Genomic DNA, 22679 nt, shown 5'->3' with positions numbered 1-22679 from the left:
TTTTTGTTCTCTTTTTAATCGGGAGAGGCCATTCTATTGCTTGTTTGTGCTGTAGGCAACTTTCCACATGTCAGTGACAAGAACTTGTCAAACTTGTAAAATGATTGTGGATGAAGATTAGGTGACCTACAGGACATGCTAATTTTGATTAACCCAATCAGCTGTGGTACCGAAAATGGGTACAAGAGTGTTACTTGGAGCATCACTTGTCATATCCCTTTTGAAGGGGCCATAGAATAAACCAGGGCTACTTATCCTTAATTTTCGTGGTTGAGATAATTTGCCACTGGTGTCTGTTCTGATTGTAAGGACAATCCATTCTGTTTGATAATACCAACCGCAGATTTGTTACCTTGCAAAGAACCCTAAAGTGCGAGACTGGATCCGAAGATTTTTCTCAGCAGTTCCCTCACTCGTCTGTAGGTGGCGTTGTGCGGCTCTGTCTCGGGTCCGTCCCAGGATGGAAGTGACAACAGCACCACATATAATCACCACCTCTGTGTGTCAATTTCAGTTCCTTTCTTTTGGCACCTTTTAACGCAAATCTGGAGCTCGCTCCCAATTCTGTTGCTGTACAAAGCCTGTGTCTCCCTTGAAACAACAGGTTTTAAACCCTGCAAGGAGTTCCACAAACACGTCAGTGACAGACCTTCACAAAGTCGGTCTCTGGTGTCTAGGCTCCTTGAATGACTCGAAAAAACGTGTGATGACTGTACTTGAATGAATCCGAATGCCATTCAAAACCGCAAGGCCAAACTCACAAAACAACATAAAAAAGCGCTTAAGACTCGCTCCATGTCATGGACGCATTCTCTCTCTACTTGCTGTTCTTGAAAAAGGTCTTTGTCTAACTCCAAGACATCAGGTAAGTTAAGGAAGAAACATAAGTTGTCAAAGTACCATCCTTCTTCTTCAAGAGAAGTCATGCGAACATAAGGGAACCTTACAGTCTCAGTTCTGCTCTCCTGCCACAGAACTGATCCCTCAGCTTGTCCAAATTCCTGGGGCCATCGGCAATGTCTCAACAGATTAGTGCTTGAAAGAAGCCATGTTGCATATGTTTGGTTTCCTTCTGGCCCCTCTGGTGTACCTCTGTGTCCCAAGGACCCAGAAAGGTGTCCAGTCTGACTACTGCCAACAGATCCATTCCTGATGCCAGCTGTGCCTCTCGTCCCCGTACCATGGGTCTGCCGGACTCCAGGGCCCATGCCAGCATTGACTCCTAACCTGACTCCAAGACCCTTACCGACTCCCCGTGCACCGAGGCTGGAGTAGGACCCTATTGTTTTCGCCTAATCTGAAGCAAACCCACCTCAACTGAAATTGTTCTCACCTTGACATCAACCCAGATTCACTCATGCTCCAAAGGTATGCTTAACTTCCCACAAATCTTCTCAGAACAGTTATATGATGATTTATTTTCACGTCTCCAATTTGCCTGTGGTCTAGATACATCTCTTGACACTGGTCTCAATCCGGACGTTCCAGAAATTAATCGTCATCTTTTGCCATTGTTAGGAAGGCTGAGGAAGTCCTCTACCTCCATATGCCTTAGTGGCGGTCAAAACCAACATATTTACTGAAGTTCTACAGCCAGGGCAGATGTCTCAAGGGCCTCTCCTCCCTTTTAATGAAGACTTCACAGATACCTTGAAGACACTTGGTCAAAACCAGTGTCTTGCCCCCCCAGTAACAACCTGTGAGGCAACATTGATCTGCTCTGGGGGATCCATCTTTCCTCCTCCATCATCCCACACCAGAGAGCTTTGTCCTACAAGCATTTACCAGCTTGAACCCTAAATCGTTCCTGTATACACCTCCAGAGAGTGTAAACACTTGGAAGCCTTCGGGAAAAGGATGTTCTCCTCTGCCAGCCTCGCCTTCAGATCCGTTCACTTCAGTTCCCTTATGGTACATTACTTGTGCATATTGTGGGATATAATGGGCGAGATTTTTCCTGTGACCCGGGTGACCTATGGGCCAATTTGGTACAGATAATTCAAGAGGGCCAAGACTCTGCAAAGTATGCCTTCAGGTCAGTCCTGGACACTGCCAGATGTTTAGTAGGGCAGTTGGTTTCAGTGTGTGCTTCAGTGCCACACATGGATATGATTTACAGGCTTCTTAAGGGATATCCAAGCATCTCATGCAGAGACCCACCTCCACATCAATCTGTTGGGGTTGGGGCGATTCATTTGACACTAAAAGATTTTCTCCTGGCCATCAGGGAGGAACAGGTGCAGGTCCTCATGGACAACACCACTGTCATGTGGTAGTGGAACAAGTGGTGTGAATGGGGTCATGGGTCCTGTGCCAAGATGCTCTACGCATCTGGAATTGATTGAGTAGTCAGGACATCTATCTGTTGTAGCAGGATCTTTAAATTGCAGGGCGGAAGAAGTTAGCCAGAGTTGCCTAGCAGATCACAAATTGCGACTACTCTCAGAGGTAGTGTTGGCTGATTGAGTTGCCACTCCAGGAGGGCCTCCTGATGCAGCAGCAGGGCAGTGTCCTATACATAGGCCTGCAAAAACAAAACCTCCAGGGAGCCCATCCGCTAAAACTATCTATGCTGGTTCTCTGTTTAAATCACCTGTTATGATGCATTTGCTAAAAGGACTGATCAACATGCTTCTGCCAAAACCTTTTGTGATGCCTCCATAAGACCCAAATAAATTTGGAACTCAGTCTTGATGTGTACCCCATTTCAACAAATCCACAGTTTCCCTCTAAGGTTCTTATTAACCATGAAGACCATGTTCCTCATAGTGATCCTGTGAGTTTTAAGCATTATCTGTCCAGTAACTGTATATCACCTTTGTACCAGACATACTAGTGCTGAGCACTAATACAGCTCTTCTCCCAAAAGTTGCGACGCCTTTTCATATCAGGGAATCGATAACCCTGAAGGCGTTAGTTGCCATCTATCGAAGGAGGAAAAGGGGCATCATTGTTTGGACCCAAAGATAGTCCTGAGCTTTATATCGATTTCAGCATGGAATAATCAGGTGAACGATAAGCTCTTTGTGGGGTTCTGTGGGGGCTAAGAAGGGCGTTGCAGCGCAGAAACCAATCAGCTCAAGATGGATTGTGCTTTGCATGAATATCTTTTTTGGATTGGCTAGGAAACAGCCTCCAGAAGGTCTACTGGCTCATTCCACCAGAGCCAAGCCACCGCACTGGCTTTCGGAGTACCTGTTTTGGACATCTGCCAGGCTGCTGTACGGGTATCAGTTCGCACATTCACAAAGTAATAATCTCTGGCTATCCAAGACTGATAGAAGTAATATTTTGCCTGCAAAACCTCCAAAACCTTTTGATGTGAGCCCTTCCACCTGGGAAGGTACTGCTTTGGTATCTAATCACAATGTGATTAATCTGGTTAGAAGTATCCATCAGAAGAACAAGTTGCTTACCTTCAGTAACACTTTTTCTGTTGGATTCTCTACCTAACCGTACTTTACTCTCAAGGTAACAATGGCAACCAGTCAGAGGCTTCTCAGGGAGATAATGTGAGGGTTAACAACTCAGAAATAAACAGTTATCCAACTGATATAGTGTCCAGCCCAGTGGTTAACTTTTAAGAAAAACAAAAATACTCTAAAATCACACAGTACTATCTACTAGACAGTTTGATGCATTCTAACAGTGAGGTGTTATATTGTGCCTCACCCAACTGATAATTGCCCTCCTTGCTGTTATGGTGAAGGTCTTTTTAATACCATTCCCAACTGTCTGCAGCCTCAGGTATGATTAGGCTCAGGTACAGATGTCTCAAACATTTTCACTGGTGTGATGAGCAACTCAATTCAATTTTCCCTTTTCAAATAATCTCTAGTGCGCATGTTGAGCTCACCCATGCACCTCACAAGTCTTGTTTCCTTGTGCAGGCTGAGACCTACTTTTTATCTACTGTCTCCTTGTGGTAGTCTGGGCTGTGCAACAGACACAGGTTGCACTCCTGCCCTTAGGCTCGACTCTTCTTTCTTAGGGGAACCAGAGCAGTCTCACTCAGGACAAGGTTCATGGGATAGTCCTGAGAAGGTATGCCTATGGCACCACCCAGCAGCAATGACCCTCCTAATTGGCTGTGGTCAAGCACTCAGCAGTGGCTGTTGTGGCCTGCAGACTAAGTTCTTGTCTTTGATATCATTAGGGGCATTTGCAGCCTCCCGGTTGATGAAGGTGCTCGCTTTGGCAGCAGAACAAACTTTTTCAGCCCACAGTGCTTTGTCAGACTTCACAAGATTACGTGTTGTAGTGCAATCTGCCACCTGTGCCGAGAGACTGGGGAACCCCTACACAGCATGAGTCCTTCTGGGTCGCTCTCTTCTACCGTCACCTTTATCTGGGGCTCCTCATCACAAGAATATCCTGCAATGAGGAGACCCAGATAATTCTCCTCCTGGGCAGGCTCTTCTACAGGGCATGCTCCATCCATCTCAGAGCAGGCTGGTTTCTAGACCCTTTAGGCGGGCTTTCAGCTCCTACAACGTAAGTGTTGGCTTCAGGTGATATTCCCTTACCTCTGGGAAGACTGATCAGCCCTGGTTGCATAGCAGTTCTTAGAGTACTCTATGGAGCGTCCCTTCCGTGGGACTGGAACAAATTGAGGTGGTTTTGGATTCTACGTTTATACACATTTTTCAGACAGGATCCATTGTCTGAGTCTTCAGAAATAGTTTGTGTTAGTTCTCTTTCAAATGTCATTTTCATGTTCTCCATATACAGCCTTTTTGCAAAGTGATGAGTCTTGGAGCAGTTGGCAATGAGGCTGGCTCCATTCAGGAGTATCTGCAGCATGGACACAGTGAACTGTGAGTTACCTATACATGGCTGTCTTCAGCCATCCTAAAGTAGCAATAAAAGGTAGACAAAAGTGCAGAACCTGCCTTGAAACATCCCCACACTGAACAACAGAAACTATAGTGCTACCTTAAACCCTTGTAATCTACCAAATGGCAGTGATCAGGAAGAATTAATTAGCAGTCCTTTGCTAGTAATTTCTCATGGAATTTCTAAAGGGGTTCCTGTCTCCATCCTCCTCAGTTCATTTTCTGGCCTCCAACATTCCACCACAGGTACGCAGACAATACTTTCCCACTGTCTGTGGAAAGCAGCCCTCTTCATCCTCCATCATGTGCCCTGCTCAACTAGTGATTTCCAGAATGGATACCACTTGCCCCAGCATTGAGACTCACAACACACAAGTGTCCTACAAAACATTAATGTGCTACACATGCACTGCATAAACACACTTTTGTCATGCACATGCGACATCCATGCAAAGGTCTGGGTTTCATTTCATAGCTGAACTAAGTGAAGATCAATAGACTACATTCAAGCCAACACTTGAAAAATGTCTGGTCACACTACGTACTAAAATACAGTTCACTGGCAGTACGGCAAATGTGATATACCCAGCTCATGGACATTAATCCACCACCTACTAAGAAGGTATGCTTTGCCCTCCCAGGTCATAGGAAAGGTCCTAGACCTAACATAGTAGAGGACAGGCAAGACCTCTGCCCAAATCCTAGATTAGCATGAAGAAAGTCAGACTACCAGTTGACTTGCAATCAAAGATAGGGGTACATGCGTGTTAACCATACAAGGGCATTCGCGTTCTAACAGCACCTGTCAAGTCACTCATGGTGATGGTTGATAATTGCAGTGATGAGGTGTTGGTGAATGGGATGGCTGTAAAAGCAGTGGCTTGTGAAATAAGCCAAATCTTTTCCACCTTTGAGTGACAGTTATTAGGTAGATTGACTGGCTTCCTGTAAAGTTTTACAAGCAACTGTTAGCATTCCTTGGTTGAGTATCCCAGATGAGATACATGGTTAACTTTTCCATAGTGCAAGGCATTGTTCCTGCAAACTGAAATGTCTGTTAGTGAATTAACTCTCAGAATATTTCCTAGGCCTTAAAGAGCCCGCAGTTAATGCCCAACATCCTGTCTGCTCTGTCTGACATTTGCTGAAATGAGTCATGGTCTAATCATTGTCGAACAATGTCGCTTGTGTCAGATCACTTTTAACACCCTCTTCAAGATGATTTTGATCCAGTTGAGACAAAGACTGTCCTCACTTCGGCCTTGGATAGTTGCTACATGTTCGTGGATTAGGACGATAGAGCTGTCAAAACCAGGTCGGAAATACTATCAGCTACATTGGACATCAGTCACAAGATTTATCTGTAAGATTTGTCGAAATCTTGGTCTTACAGAGTGCTCTGAATTTGATTGCGTCCTTTTTAAGTCTTGCCTACAGACATCTGCTGTCGAAATTTATTGTGTACTGTACCAGTACTTAGAGAGGGCCTTTGGTCAACCTGATGGTCATCATTTCTGTTCATCCACTGCTTACAATCAGGGAACAACTTTTTTTTTCTTTCAGCCCTCCATCAATTAAATATTTTCCTCTCTCTCTTGTGTCCTTGTTTTGTTTTACATTTTTGCCCCCTCTTTCCACTGTAAGTGTTGCTTCACCCGCACTTCTTCAATTTCTTCACCACTATCCACGCTACTTGCAGTTGCTCCCCTTAATGTCCCCTTAATGCTTCCTAATATCGCTTTCACTCTGCCCCACTGATTCCATTGTTCTCTCACCACCCCAATGTACCATTGATTTTTATCTACCCACTTGTTTCTCCATTGCTCTGGCTCCTCCATGCTTGCTCTTCCTTTGATTTGGTTCTCCCCTGCCACTTCCTTTCTGACTCTCCACTCTGCCACTCCTCCCAGTCTGTTGATGTCTAATACCACCAGCTTCTTTTCTTTACTACCACTGTTTTTTGAGAGGTTCTCTCTTTTCTTTACAAAACAGTTAGCCTGTGAGCGATGAAATAATTTGATTTACTGTTCGGAAACGGCTGTTGGCTATCATGGAAAGGTAAATTAAAGTTAAAAAAAAAACAACAAAAAACCACCAAACCGGCCACCTATGTATTATGAGTTGTGTTCCTTTAAAAAAAAAAAAAAAAAAATCCAGAATGGACGGCCACCTTGAATAGGTTCAAAGCACAAAGGGAACATTACACTGCTCTGCTCATTCAAAACTTACAAGGACCCCTGTCTTCCTTCGTGGTCGACAGGTTGACTGTACCTTTCTATAAAGATAGCTCAGCTATGGATTTCCATCCCTCGCTCCTTCGTGTAACTGAGGGCCATCTCCAGTTCCGGAAGGGTTCAAAGTAATGCCCTTTCATTTTGGTTGTACCAGTAGAGTGATAAGAATACTCAAGTGGAGTTTCAGCACCACGAGGCGAGCACTTAAAGAAGCAACAAAACATGCAGTGAATTTGAATAGTATCCATTTAGGTAATAATATGCGGTTACCTGAAAAATCGTCATGGCTCTGACATTCACAGTCCTATACTCTAACTGAAATAATCCTTGATTACTTTGGGCTGTACTTTGCATAAAGCATTTATATCTAGAAACTGTTAGCTCTCTTTATCCTTTGATTGCTGGGTTTGTCTGTTAAGCTACCACCCACTTATGTCGATTTGATTTTTTTGTTTTATTTATAACTTTGTTAAAAATTTAAATATCGCCATGCTATCGCTGTCTTACACCTGAAGGATCTCCTGGTGCTGATAGCTCAGTTGAAATAGTAGTGAGCATATGAGAATTACTTGAAATGCGGACAGAACAGAGTTCTTCAGTTCCTTCCTGAAGTGCAATTAGGAGATGTTTCGAAGTTCAGAGGGCACAGTTTTCCACATTGAGGGGAACAAAAACCCAGAAGACACTGCCTCCGCCTAGCATTATGGAGGAACGAAGAGATATTGACAGGAAGTGTCTAGATAAACAAATACCAACAAATCTATGGAATTGTGAGCAGGGCACAGTGCCTCAAGGGTGACACGTGCCTTAATGGAAAGCCACTACCGAGCTTTTAGGATCGAAGTTGTCCTTCGGGTTCGTGGTACATCTAACACCAAGTGAGGTGCTTGATTTTGGATGAACTAGAGGCAGTCAAGCAAAGACAATGTAATTCCTAAATAAATGCCCATAAAAAAACTGGATTGGAGCCAATGAATGTCATCTGGCATCAGAAGGCTGGTAGAGAGAGTAGGATTCATTTTCGTCAGATAGACGGTGCAGGAAGAAGTAAATGCATTCAAACTGATTCTCAATCTGAAAGGAAGCTTCAAATTTAACACAAGGAGGTAACTATATTTAATGGCTAAGGCCAAAGAGAGGGGTTTCTACAGAGTGGTATTGCCTCCAGTGATAAGAATCACTGTTTTGTCTGTGGGTCCCCACCCACCCCCGACTGATATCATACGGTTCTAATAACGAAACATCATCAGAGATGTAATTACTCTCTCTGAACAAAAAGTTGCATATTACCAGCCTGTGAGTGCAAATGAAGACGATATGAACATACAAGTATTCCAGGAATTTTGGAACTAACCACCATTGAGGAGAAATCCTACAAGAGCTGCCCTCCAAGTGGTAGAACTTACTGTAGCCCATAGACTGTGAGCTTTGGGCTGCTTCTTGTCCTCTGATGTCATTCTTGCCCCTACATTTAGGAGAGGGTTGTATGCAAGCTTTATTGACTATATCATCCTAGATGTTAGGTTGTGGAGGCCATGGAAGGTATGAAAGTACTGGAGTGGGATGAGATCGATTATATTATCTATGAAACTGTTAGTGTTCTTTGTTCCTCGTTCCACCTCTAAGATGTAGAGTTCACAACCTACCTTAGGAATATGAAGTGGGAGGTGGAAAATTCTTCCCTTAACACTCTTTTAGGCATGTACTCAGCCCTAGCTGTACACATGAAGGCTATGCTTGACAGCTGGGGGAATACAGGAGTGATTGTAGCCGAACATATTCAATTCTTTGATAGGCTCAAAGTTTTTTTTCTTATCACAGAGTTTGAGGGCATCAGCAGAGGACACTACGAATGGGTTGTTTACTCAGTCCTGTAGAGAGGCTAAGAAATCTCTCCTTGGAACAATAAAAAAGAAGCCAGGCAGGGGATAAGGGCATGCAGACCACAACATTGGCTTGAAATAAAGCAAGCAAAAGTTGAATAGGAGTGCAAAAATGTGTATGATCTTTTAGAATCTTCCTCTAATAATGTTCTCAAGAAATTTTGGCTACTGGCTAGGTGGGAATTCTGGGAAGCCAGCTGAGTCGTCTGTTTTGCCATGTGAGTGGGTTGCCCATTTTAGGAACCTTTATTCTTGTGCGCATGAAACAGACCTGGTCTCTACCTGCTCTAAGGGTGTCCCTACATACAAATTACCCTCTACTCCTGTAGCCTTTTCCCTAGTGTAGACTCCTTTTACAATAGCTTCATTGAAGCAAGGGAAGACCCAGAATTAGACGAGATCTCAACGGACCTTTTTAAATATGATTCCAACACTTGCGTTCCTTATATTAACACGGTTACAAACGCATTTGTGGCAGGGGCAGGAATGGTGTTGGCATGGAAAGGGTCAGTGGTTTTATCTGTTTACAAGAAGGGGAGCCTTAGTACCCCCTCATATTACTGTCCCAATTAGCCTTTTGAATAATCTCCAAAGGTTTTTTGTAAACAAATTCTGGAGTGGCTTTTAGACTCGATTAACAAAACCCATATCCTGTCCAATTTGCAGGCAGGTTTTAGATCAAAGATTAGTTCAATTGACCATGTCTTCTGCTTCCTTTTGGTTAAGTGAAAAAGGGGGCAAACCCTTTGTGGCATTTATTGACCTCTGTGCAGCCTTTGACCTGGTACCAAGGAAGAAACTATGGGAGGTCGTACATGGGACGGGGATCCCCAGTAACTTGTAAAACATCATAATGCACCTTCATGAGGGAAACTTTTTCAGTGTTCGATGTGGTACAAAAAGAGAACTAACTGGAGCAATTCCCACTGACAAGGGTGTGCGCCGGGGCTGTGTCCTGGCACCTACTCTTTTCTTTCTCCAGATTAACACCTGCGACAAGTATTGGACCTGTTGTGTTATTGACTCCCCTATCCTTACAGGGCAGAAAGTTGTGTCTCCCTTATTTGCTAATGAATACCTTTTACTGGCTAAAATGAGTCTAAAAAATCTTGTGGATAATTTTGGTCTGTTCTGTTCTGAATATGGTGTCGAACTTATTGCCTCTAAAACTAAACAGATGACCTACTCTGGTAAGAAAAGGATGAAGGACACTGTAAATGTAGGTAGCTAAGTAACTGAAAGAGTCCGATAATTTGATTAGTTAAGGATCCTCCTAGCTGACTCTGTTTCCTGGGCCCCACGGATTCTTAAAAACTCACATTTGATGATAAACCATAGATTAAGAAAAATTATCAGGTTTGCAAAGAAGGCTTCTTGTTTCCCAATCCTTCCTGCAATGGAAAGCTACAAGTAATGGGTGCAGCACTATATGGTGCTGAATTATGGGGCCATTGTAATTCAGGCACCTTAGTTACTAATAAAAACAACTTTATTAGAGCCCTCACTGGTTTGGGGGGAGGGGAACACCCTTGGTGTCACTAACACTGGACCTTGCTACTACCCTTGTCACTGAGCTGGTCGCTTTCAGCCACTAGTTTATTGGGCTACCAGTGAATCATATGACTGTAGAGAGATACTTGTTGCTATTATTAAACTGCAGTCCTCCAAAAAACGTAAGTAGTTGGCATATATAAAAAAAAAAACATGGATTGGGCTAGGCCTTGCCAATTTTTGGAAAGACCCTTTTACCACCCTGGCCAATGCGGGCTCAATGGTTAAAACGAGGTATTTGGAGACAGTGGCTGCCCAAAATGGACTGTCTAGCCACACCGGTAGCCTCACAAGCCTTCTACTGCATACATCTGTGCCTACAGCAGAGCAGTTCTTGAATTATATTCATCTGAGACACATGCCCTTTAACTGTTCTTGCAGTTTAGATACGGGGCCCTCATTGCTGCTTACATGGCAACGTGGGATTCTGCCAAGACCGGCCATTAGCAATGTTTTTCTTGTATTATTCTTGATGAAACAGAGGAACATCTCATGGATTTTGTGCTCAAAATACACCAAACCCAGGAGCAGGTGGATTGGGCCTGACAAATCGAATACAAGCTCTCAGGCCTTGTAAGAGTGATCTGTTGGCTGTGATTGTGGTCATTAACTCTAAATTTATGTATGCCGCATGGTCTACTAGACAAAAATTGTTAGCTCAATCTTAGAGAATTGGTGTGAGCGGAGACCGTCCACATAGGTGTTTTTATGTTTTTAGAAAATGTTATCCTTTTAATGTATTATATGTGTATCTATTGCAATACTGGCGTTTTATTAAGATCAACTGTTGCACTTTTTATGGTGTATTTTTGGTACTTGTTATATTTAGATTATTAAATTATATTTTCGATCAAACTTCGAACAAACAACTGCACCAAATGGCCTAACATTCGGCTAGCTGGAGAAGTAAATAAAAGCCTGCTGTTTTGCTCAACTCTATACCTGAGCTATCTATATCATGTAGAACATTGATTTCAAGCTTAATGTCAACACTCTTAAATACTGCTGAGAGATCAAATAAAATGGCAGCTTGACACAACTGACATCAGCAGACAAACGTAGACATAAGTAGAAATAATAGGAAATATAGATGACATTGACGACATATTAATAAAGCCAATCAACACAAAAATAAGTGCCTGTTTACGACCAATCTAATTCTCTGAAATTTTGTTTGTTTACCTACATTTCATAGCACTAGGAATTTTAATTCCACTGATGCCCTAGGTCCAGGTAATGGGCTGGAGGCATGATGATGTAGGAGCTATAAGCAACCATATCACTGATAACTTTGCTCCTCGTGTTCACCTAAGGCCCCCTGAACTATGAGCTCAGCCTGGCTAAGATTATTTAAGTTTGGCTGTGCACATATGTAGCAGTGGCAGACGGTAATTTTAGGAGGTAGGGAGGCAGACAGAACACACGGGCACACATACACACACACACCCATTCATTCACACACATACATATACACACCACCCCATTCACAACACTCATTACCAAATATTCAAACATACAGGCATGCACCAAACATTAATTTTAAAAAAGAAACCACGCTTACCTGCAGCTCTGCCTTGAAGATTCCACGAGTGTTGGGACTGCTGCCTGAGGTCAACCAATGAGGGACACTGGACTCTGTGAGAATGTGTGACTGATTGACACTCAACCATGGGTGTTTCAGGGCTTAAAGCTGAAGCACAAAGGTCCAAGGCAATGAGTGATGCTACCTCTCGTCATCGAGGGAGAGGGCTAAAGTACCTTTGCTGAGCTGAGGAGGTCACGCCCACAGGAGCTGTGATATCCTCAGCCCACCAAAGTTCAGCTCTGGCAGCCTGGACCTTGCAAATTTAGTGCATTTCTGATGGATACAACTACCTGTGGATTCCTCACCTAATGAATACTCCCATGGCGCCAGCATTCGACGGAAATCTTCTTACTAGTCTCTGCACGTCGACGAGGACGTCACTCTAGCCCACGCGACGCCGTCTGATGTCATACAGGCAATAAGAGGTCCTCGACGACGTGCGGACGTCAGTTCCCTTTTTTCCGTGCATTCGAAACGGTTATCTTCGAGGGAGCAACTGTTACTTTTGTGGTTACAGTGTATTTTTGCTGCGTAGTCTTTCGCTGTGGTAATAATGTCGCAGAGAAAGTCTGGATTCAAGCCTTGTCGTGAGTGTGGAGGCAAGATGTCGGTGACGGATCCTCATTCCGATTGCCTTTGGTGTTTGAGCTCCGACCACGACGTCTCGACTTGTGATTCATGCCAGCACATGAATCCAAAGGCCCTCAAGGAACGTGAGGCGAAGCTGTTTATGGCGAAATCGAAGGAGAAGCATCACAAGAAGTCTTCTTCTCCAAGACATCGGCGTCATCGAGACTCCCGGCGCCGTAGAGAATCTCTGCGTCATTCGAAGGAGACTCGTTCCAGGTCTTCGGATCGGCGCCGAAGGACATGGGAGATCAGTCCCACGGTTACGCCGCATCCTTCGACGCCGTTGCCCTCTCCGGCGTCTCCAACTTCACCTGGACAGGCGTCGGTGATTGAGGTATTGGAGCCTCAGGTGTTTTCTCCGGCGTTGCAGACGTCGAGGCCGGCGTCGGGGTCGCCTCCGAGACAGGCACCCCAGTATCCGGCTTTTCCCACCCCTGGAGCTGATAGTTCCGCATTCTTGAATGCGATGTATGCCATCTTCCAACAGATGGCTCCAGGGGGTGCTCCGGCTGGGCCTTTGGCCTTTTCATTGGGTGATCCTGCGCCTCTTCGGCCGGCACCCTTTATGCCCTTTCTCCCTTTTGGGAACGTGGGCTCGGCGCCAGTGTCGGCGCCGGTGGCCGCTCCGGTGGCTTCAGAGGGATTAGCCCCGGGGATTTCCATCCCGTCGACGTCGGGATTTCGGCCTGTGACTCCGGTGGGTCCATCTGCTTCGACTGCTCTTTCGTCGGCGCCGAAGTTACCTGTGGCGCCGGACGCGGCGTCGTTGGCTTCTGAAGATCGACGTCGATCTTCGACTTCGGCGGAGGCATTGTCGACTCCGCGTATTGAACAACGGCTTCATTCGAGGAGACGTGCTCTCCGTGTATTAGAGGAGCAGGAGTACCAACGAGCCCTGGAGGAAGGAGAGCTAGAGGACTCGGGTGATGGGCTGCGTGGTCTGGAGTCGGCCAGTGGGCTGGACACTTCCCCTGAGTGGGATCTTTCGTCCCCGGGAGAATACACTGAGGAGGCTGCTTCCTTTCATGCAGTGGTACGGAAGGCAGCTAGTTTTTTGGACCTGCCTTTGCCGGTGGTGGAGGCTAAACAAAACCTTCTAACAGAGGTGCTACGTCCGGCCTCAGCTGCGGCGGAGCCTCTTTTGCCATTTAATGACGCTCTGCTGGATCCGGTGTTAGAGGTGTGGAAGAGGCCGGCATCTTCCCCAGCAGTTCACAGAGCCGTGGCCAGGAGGTATCGGGCGGCTCCGACTGACCCTGGTTTTCTGTCTAGGCACCCTACGCTGGAGAGCTTGGTGGTGCAGGCCTCCTGTTCATCCAAGTCGGCGCCTGGTTCTTTCCCGACGGTGCCTGGGGACAGAGATTCAAAGAAACTAGAGGCGCAGTCCAAGAAGATTTTTTCGTCCTGCAGTCTGGCGTTGAAAGCCACCAACGCAACCTGTATCCTGGGGAGGTATATTCATGCTCTGATGGATGACATTTCCTCATCATTTACAGAGCTTCCCCAGGGTCTTTTGGATGTTGTTTCAAATGCCCAGGCTGCTGCGACCCAGATTATCCAGACGGGACTGGATATGACCGACTCGGTAGCCAGAGCAATGGGCACAACTGTGGTGGCAAGGAGACAGGCCTGGCTCCGTAACTCGGGCTTTTCTGCGGATGTACAGTCCACATTGTTGGATCTCCCGTTTGATGGGGACAAACTATTTGGAGCCAAGGCTGATTCGGCCTTGGAACGTTTTAAGGAGAGCAGGGCCACGGCTAAGTCGTTAGGGCTCCAAGCTCCTTCTTCCACAGCCTCTTCCAGATTTTTCAGGAGGTTTCGTGGATTTGGGCGTGGCTCTTCCTCCTCTTCCTTTCGGGGAAGATATCAGCAACCTGCCTCTTCCCATCCCTATAGATCTTTTAGGGGGAGAGGTAGGGTCCGCACCAGAGGAGCCTCTCAGCAGCACTCTGCCTCTTCCTCATCCTCTGGCGGGGTGCAGCAGGGGAAGCAGCCTTAGGCTTCCACCATTTCCCACTCACTCCTCTCCTGTAGGGGGAAGATTACAGCATTTTCTCACCAAATGGAAGACTGTTACAACGGACACTTGGGTTCTCAGTATTGTGGGAAAAGGCTACACCCTTCCCTTTCGGGAGTTCCCGCCCCTCATCCCGCCCCGCCCTTCTTATTGTTCAGAAGAACACCTCCTGTTGCTAGAACAGGAGGTACAAGCCCTCCTTTCAAAGGGCGCGGTGGAGTTGGTCCCAGAGCAGGAAAGGGGTCGAGGATGTTACTCAAGGTATTTCCTGATTCCCAAGAAGGATGGTCGTTTGAGACCAATCCTGGACCTGAGGATCTTGAATTGGTTCCTCAAGCAGGAAAAGTTCAAGATGCTGACCCTAGCACAGGTGCTTTTGGCGTTGAACAAGGAAGACTGGATGGTGTCTGTCGACTTGCAGGATGCTTACTTTCATATCCCGATACTCAAGTCACACAGGAAGTATCTCCGGTTTGTGGTGGGATCGCAGCACTATCAGTTTGCGGTCCTTCCGTTTGGTCTTACTTCAGCACCTCGAGTCTTCAGGAAGGTGATGTCGGTGGTTGCGGCAGAACTCAGAAGGAAGGGGATAGCAGTATTCCCTTACTTGGACGACTGGTTGATCAAAGCCAAGTCCCCGGAGCTTGTGTCGCATCATCTGCAGTCAACAACCCAGTTGTTGTTCGACCTGGGTTTTTCGGTGAACGAGCCCAAATCTCACCTAGAGCCCTCTCAGCGCCTCCTGTTCATAGGGGCAGTACTGGATACAACATTGGGTCGGGCCTTTCCTCCGCCTCAGCAGATTCAAGATATTCAGGATTTGGTTCCAATGTTTCGAAATGGAGCGGTAGTTCCAGTCCTCAAGGTCCTTCGTCTGCTCGGTCTGTTTGCCTCCTGCATTCTGTTGGTCACGCATGCTCGCTGGCACATGAGGGCTCTTCAGTGGTGCCTCCGAAGGCAGTGGTCTCAACACAAAGGGGATCTAGAGGGTACTGTCAAGATCTCCAGAGATGCTGCTGTGGATTTGAAGTGGTGGATTGCAAGCAACAATCTTTCACAAGGAAAGCCGTTCCAGCAGTCGCCACCAGTGGCCACAGTCATAACGGATGCTTCCACTCTAGGGTGGGGAGCTCATCTGGGGGATCTGGAGATCAAAGGTCTTTGGTCTCCAGAGGAACAGATGTTTCACATCAATCTGTTAGAGTTACGGGCTGTACGTCTGGCTCTCAAGGCCTTCCTCCCTTCCCTTCGTGGTCAGTCGGTACAGGTCCTAACGGACAATACTACCACGATGTGGTACATAAACAAGCAGGGAGGAGTGGGGTCGTACCTTCTCTGCAGAGAAGCTCTTCGACTATGGTCCTGGGCAAAGGACCATCAGATTTGCTTGATAGCAAACCATCTGGCCGGAGTCTTGAACGTGCGTGCGGACAGTCTCAGTCGCCAATTCTCGGCAGACCACGAGTGGCGTCTCCATCCAGATCAAGTCAGTTTAATCTTCCAGAGGTGGGGGTTTCCTCGGGTAGATCTGTTTGCCACTCGAGAGATCGCGCATTGTCCGTTATTCTGCCGCCTCCAGTATCCGATGCAGGGAGCGTTGGGGGACGCGTTTCAAATAACCTGGTGCGGCCAGTTGCTTTACGCGTTTCCTCACATACCCTTGATTCCTCGAGTATTGAGGAAGATTCGCCAGGACCGGGCTCTAGTCATCCTAATAGGTCCGGATTGGCCAAGGAGGGTATGGTACTCCGACCTTCTCCAACTCTCAATGTGCCCTCCGCTCCGTCTCCCTTTCAGGGCAGACCTCCTCTCGCAGTCGCAGGGGCAGGTTCTACACCCCAACCTCCAGAGTCTGCACCTACATGCCTGGAGATTGAACGGGGCAACCTGAGTTCCTTCTCTCTCCCGCCTGAGGTAGTGGATGTTATATTAGCGGCCAGGCGACACTCCACTAAATCTATCTACGCTAATAGATGGTCTAAATTTGTTGCGTGGTGTGGAGAGAGGCAGATTGATCCTTTGCATGCTCATCTATCGGACTTTTTGTCTTTTGCTCTGTCTCTAGCGCAGAAAGGTTGTGCAGTGGCTACCATTAAGGGTTATTTATCGGCCTTGTCAGCCTTCATATGTCTTCCAGACCAACCATCTTTATTTAAATCCCCTATTGTTATCAGATTCTTGAAAGGTCTTCTAAATAAATATCCTCCAAAGCCATTCGTTATGCCGCAATGGGATTTGTCCTTGGTCCTGACTTTCCTTATGGGGTCCCCTTTTGAACCTATGCATTCTTGCCCCTTAAGGTATTTGGTTTTAAAAACAGTCTTCCTGATAGCTATAACATCAGCAAGGAGAGTGAGTGAGTTGCAGGCCTTATCAGTAAAGCCCCCTTATACAACTTTTTATGGGGATAAGGTGGTGTTGAGGACCAAGGCTGCTTTCCTCCCGAAGGTTGTTTCACCTTTCCATTTGGCTCAGGCAATTACTTTGTCCACGTTCTATCCTCCGCCTCATCCTTCCAAAGAGGAAGAAAGACTGCACCGTCTGGACCCAAAGAGGGCGTTGAGCTTCTTTAATGATAGAACAAAGGATTTCAGGCTGGAGGATCAGCTGTTTATTGGATACGTGGGCAAGAGGAGAGAACACTATCCAGGTGGGTTGTTCTTTGCATTAAAATCTGTTACTCTTTGGCAAAGAAGGATCCTCCTGAGGGCATTAGAGCTCATTCCACCAGAGCTAAGTCGGCCACTTCGGCCTTGGCCAGAGGTGTTCCTGTGGTCGACATCTGCAAGGCCGCAACTTGGTCGTCCCTTCACACTTTTGCAAAACATTACTGTTTGGATTCTGAGGTTAGAAGGGACGGCCATTTTGCACGGTCAGTGCTGCAGGATTTCTTGGTTCGACCATTTAGGCACCCACCGCCGGGCGTGGTACTGGTTTGGGACTCTATTCATTAGGTGAGGAATCCACAGGTAGTTGTATCCATCAGAAGAACGAGTTACTTACCTTCGGTAACGACTTTTCTGGTGGATACATTAGCTACCTGTGGATTCCTCACGGTCCCACCCGCCTCCCCGTTGCCTTTCTGGTCTTACCAAGTAATCCTTGAGTACGCTCCTCTTGGTCTTTGAGGGTGCAATAGATGTTGTATATATTGTATTTATATATATGTATATATCTTTGTGTATATACTTGATGTGTATATATATTTTAAAAAGAGAGAGTTATATATATATATAAAAGATTTACAGTTATTCATGCAATGTTGTGTATTTTTACAATGTAATGGGATGTTGCCTTGCTCTTTCATTGCATTGCCTGGTTGTTCTCATGCACGTAAAAAATGATTGGTACTGACGTCCGCACGTCGTCGAGGACCTCTTATTGCCTGTTTGACGTCAGACGGCGTCGCGTGGGCTAGAGTGACGTCCTCGTCGACGTGCAGAGACTAGTAAGAAGATTTCTGTCGAATGCTGGCGCCATGGGAGTATTCATTAAGTGAGGAATCCACAGGTAGCTAATGTATCCACCAGAAAAGTCGTTACCGAAGGTAAGTAACTCGTTCGTCTAGCTGCTAGCTGTCTGACCTGAAATTGAGGAGTGTCTGTCAGGCTGACCTTGGCTCAGTCTGACAGACACTCTTCTTGAGGGGCAAAAGGTGAAGACGAGCCACAGCTGTTATGTGGTAGGAGATACAGATACAGAAACTATGCCTCCTGGTAGCCTAGGTCCCTCTATGCAGCTTGGATCCACAAGCTGCTAAATCCAGCCTGTTCATGAGGACTGATGTTCATGTGTCAGCAATATGTCCTTCTGTATAGTCTCACTCTGACAATGGAGTTCTGACTATTCTCATTTCATGAGCTGTATGTAATCCCACTGTATCCCTAGTAATTGTGGTTTACATGCTTGCCGTATGGTTACCAGAATTGAGAGATGTAAGCTTATCTCTGATAAATCTGAATGTTCACCACAGGAATCTTGAATCATTTAGCTCTAAGCTCAGACCATTCTTGATGGCCTAACTTTGTCTTAGTTGGAATATTTACTTCTGTGTAATCTATGTAAAATATACACACACAGCCAATTTATAAAACTGAGACTTTCACTGTTTAAATACGTGTTGCAAAAACTCTTACAAATCTTCTTTTAAAATGTTAAAAGAAAATGTGAGAAAAGGATAATACAGCCACATAGCTTTCAGTCTGAAAGGCTGAAAAACTGGTGCTGCTGCTTTAATGAAAGTTAATTCCACCAGTACCCTATCATGGCCTTGCAGTGACAGGTCTCTTTTTAAGAGCTTGATGGAGTCTGCAAGATAGATAACATGTCTTTGCCTAATGTCCAGGGACAAAGGGGGCTGTTTACTAGTATAAAGAAGACATATCCTGAATGACAACTAGGATTACAGGTAAGTAACTGTTCCTTCTTCTCCAGGGGATCCTCAATAAAGAGTAGCGAGCTAATCCCTATCAAAAAGGACAATTCGACAAAGAAAAGAAAAACTTTACTTTGCAGAGAGTTTTCCAGAAGAAACTTGGTGGGTGCCTGTTTTGGAAACTGATTAGGACAATATTGTCTTTTAAAGATATGAACCAACCTCCAACTAGCCATTTTACAAGTACTGGAAAAAGAAATAGTCCTTAGTAATGCAGCAGTAGCTGCTTTGACTCTTGTAGAATTGGCTCTGGTCCCATTAATAAGTACAAAACCTTCCCACGTCCAAAGGCTATAAGGATCTCTGCTTGCAAGAGGAGATTTGGAAAGAAAGTTAGTCTTCATGGATGACTCTTGCAATCCTTTATAGGAAAGGGAACTGTAAGCATATCCTCTCTCCTAAGATTCAGGTCTACTTATTCACATGCAGGCCTTTTATACCAGATGGTTTAGGTGTACGCATTTTTCTTTGTGACCTTAGGTCAAGAGCTGTATGCCCAAACTATTCCTATTGATCAAAAACCATATTTTCACCTCCATCCCATTTAAACCTTTCAGTGCATGCCCGGTCAGTCTCTTGTATTGTATATTGCTCATGACCCATGTTTATTGTTTACCCTGCTGGACACCAACATTATTAAGTTCACCTGATCACTGATGATCTAAGTCTCCCTAACCTACTTGTCCTCACGTCACAGGGCTGTAAACCTAGCCTATCTCAGTTCAAGTTTTTATCTACATATCGACAGGTCATTAGTGATAGACTGGGCTTATGTATCCTGAAACACTTTGTCCATGGCATTGGACTATTCCTAGTGAATACAGTAAACACTCTTCAACACCCTCTTGCTCCTTTCTCTGCAAGCCCAGCTGGTCACTGTCATCGTTTTGGAATTGTATTTATTTAGTGCCCCTGACCCATGTTTGTCTTTTCACCTACAGGACTCCGTAACTGTAAGTCAACCTCACCTTTCATGACCTAAAATTCCTGATTCTCTTTGGGAGCCTTAGATCAAGTAGCTGTAGACCTAACCTATCTTGGTTGATGTGTTTATCACATACCCTTAGGGCCTGAGGGATAGATGGGGCTTGCAGCTTCTGGATCTAAGGGCCTGATTCAAGGAAAGTGGTGCTGCACCCAGTGCAGAGCCATTTTCCTTGCACCCTTTAGCCCCTGCCCCCCACCTCCCCCCCAATGCCACCATGTGTGCGCTGTATCTAATGATACAGCGCACTATAGCAGTAGTTAGGGAGCTAGCGTCAACATTTTTGACGCTAGTTCGGAGCTTTGGAGTATTAACTTCAAAAATGTTTACGCTAATTCTGAAAGACCCATTGGAGTCAATGGTGTGCCTCCTTTTTAACTCCTGCTCTGAGCAGGCGTTAAAAGTGTCAAAAAAAATGACGCACAGAAATCTCTTCGTTTTTTTGTGCCATTTTTTCACACACACCGCCCACAGAGGAAGGCCCCCTTTGCATACACTATGCCTGGTGCAGGCATAATGTAGCGCAAAGGGTTACAAAGTGGCGCAGTGCATGCTTTGTGCCACTTTGTAACTTTGATGCACGGAATTTGGCCTTGTTGGGCCACAATAGCATAAAAAAGCAACAATAATGTGGCGCAAGGAGGTGCTAGATGCTCCTAAATCAGCCCCTAAGTCTCTTAATTGAATTTGCAGACCTTTATTTTAATTTATTTACAATTAATAAATTTGCCCATATTACTTTTTGGCTGCTTCAAAGAGCTACTAAAGTGTGAGGCACTTGGAATTTGTTTTTCTGTGTTAGGATCTAGTTTCTTTGGTTTTTGTTTTGCTAATAACTTTGGCACCACTTGACGAATCTTAACCAGATTTTCAAAATGTATACTTTGGTAAGTTCAGCCTCTATCTTTCGGGTGATCTGTCAAACGGGGGCCAAAAAAAAGGGGTGGCACCTAAATGCGTTTTCCACTTTAATATTTTTCATAGGACCTTTAGACATGCCCACAGCCCGAACCACTGAACGAAATTGCACCGAATTTGGCACAACGGTAGATTCTGATGCACAGATCGCTCTTTTTGTGATTTGGTGCGCATCCATTCAGTAGTTTCTGAGAAATTTAAGGCCAAAAAATATAGATATATAGAGACGTGGATCTTCCGTGGATGCACCGCGGATCCACATGCCACAGGAAGAATCCAATTGGGTGCCCGCAACCTGAGAGAAATGGGGGTCATATAGTGGTGGTGTTGGGACAAATTATGGCTTTGAAATACAAAAAATGTCGCCCTTCGTTGTGAATCCGCGGGTGGCTCCACAGAGCTCGTTAAACGTAAAACATTTTAAAAACAAGATTACATTCTAACAGAGACATTCTCACGTTCAGTATTACACACAGAGAGAAATCAACACCCAGTATGACATGCAGGCACTGTCACACCCACTCTCACACTTAAGGAGATGCTATTATATCCACTGTCACATCTACACAGACACTCTCAAACTGACACTCCGAGAGATGCTCTCACACCCACCCTCTTATCCAGGCAGATACTGCCACACTCCCTCTCACAACCAGACAGAGACTCTTACGCTCAGTCTCACATTAACATAGACACTCACATGTAGTGTCAAACCCAGACCCACACTGACACTCACCCTCACACCCAGACAGCTACTCTCACACCCAGTCTGACATGCAGGCAGTCACAGTTGCAGCCATTTTCACTCCTAGAGAGATGCTGTTACATCCACTGTCACATCTACACAGACACTGTCACACCCACCTTCACATTCAGGCAGCCACTGTCACGTTACCTCTGACACCCAAACAGACTCTCACGAATACTCTCACACTAACATTGACACTCTCACATGTAGTGTCAAACCCAGGGACACACTCTGACACTCACTTTCACACCCAGACAGCTATTCTCGCACTAAAGCTTTTAATTAATAATGAGTTGAGCATGGTCTCAAACTTAATGCTTGCCTTTGTGCATTTGAGAATGCAACAGATATTAAAGATGGACTATGATGTGCTCTTTGGAGTAAAGCATGTGAGTGTTTTTGGCGATTTACTATAACTTACCCCTGTGAAAGGACAACCTATATTTAAGACTCCATCATATTCCCATACTTATACTTTTTTTGGACCACATTTATGTTGTTTTTTTACTCAAAAGTGGCGCAAACTTACAAAATATAATTGTATTTTGTAAGTCTGCACCACTTTTGCGTCAAAGAATGACGCAAATGCAGCGCAAAAAAATATAAATATGGGCCATAGTTTTTTAAGAAGCATTGGAAATGTAAACATTTGGTTAAATTTCCAGTACAAGGAACTGATTAGAAACATGCATCAAGCATCTGATAAGCAATATGGAAGTATTTTTAAGGATATTAGAGTTGGAATACTGTCAAAAGAAAGAAAACGTAGTGTCTGGAAAAAAGACTTATAAAGAACATATTTCCTTCGAAAAAATGACACAAGCAGTTATACATGCAGGGGACACACTTATACAC

General features: G+C 45.3%; 1 protein-coding gene across 1 annotated transcript in view; it reads left to right on the top strand.

Moving 5' to 3' along the window:
- ZFHX2 (zinc finger homeobox 2) overlaps nucleotides 1–22679 on the top strand; it is a 194685-nt gene that overhangs the window by 164788 nt on the left and 7218 nt on the right. The gene's annotated exons all lie outside the window — the stretch shown is intronic.

Source organism: Pleurodeles waltl, chromosome 6 (genome assembly GCF_031143425.1).
Source record: "Pleurodeles waltl isolate 20211129_DDA chromosome 6, aPleWal1.hap1.20221129, whole genome shotgun sequence".
In the NCBI taxonomy this organism is placed as follows: Eukaryota; Metazoa; Chordata; class Amphibia; order Caudata; family Salamandridae; genus Pleurodeles; species Pleurodeles waltl.
Note: the sequence above shows the minus strand (reverse complement) of the source record. Positions and strands in the feature narration are given on the sequence as shown.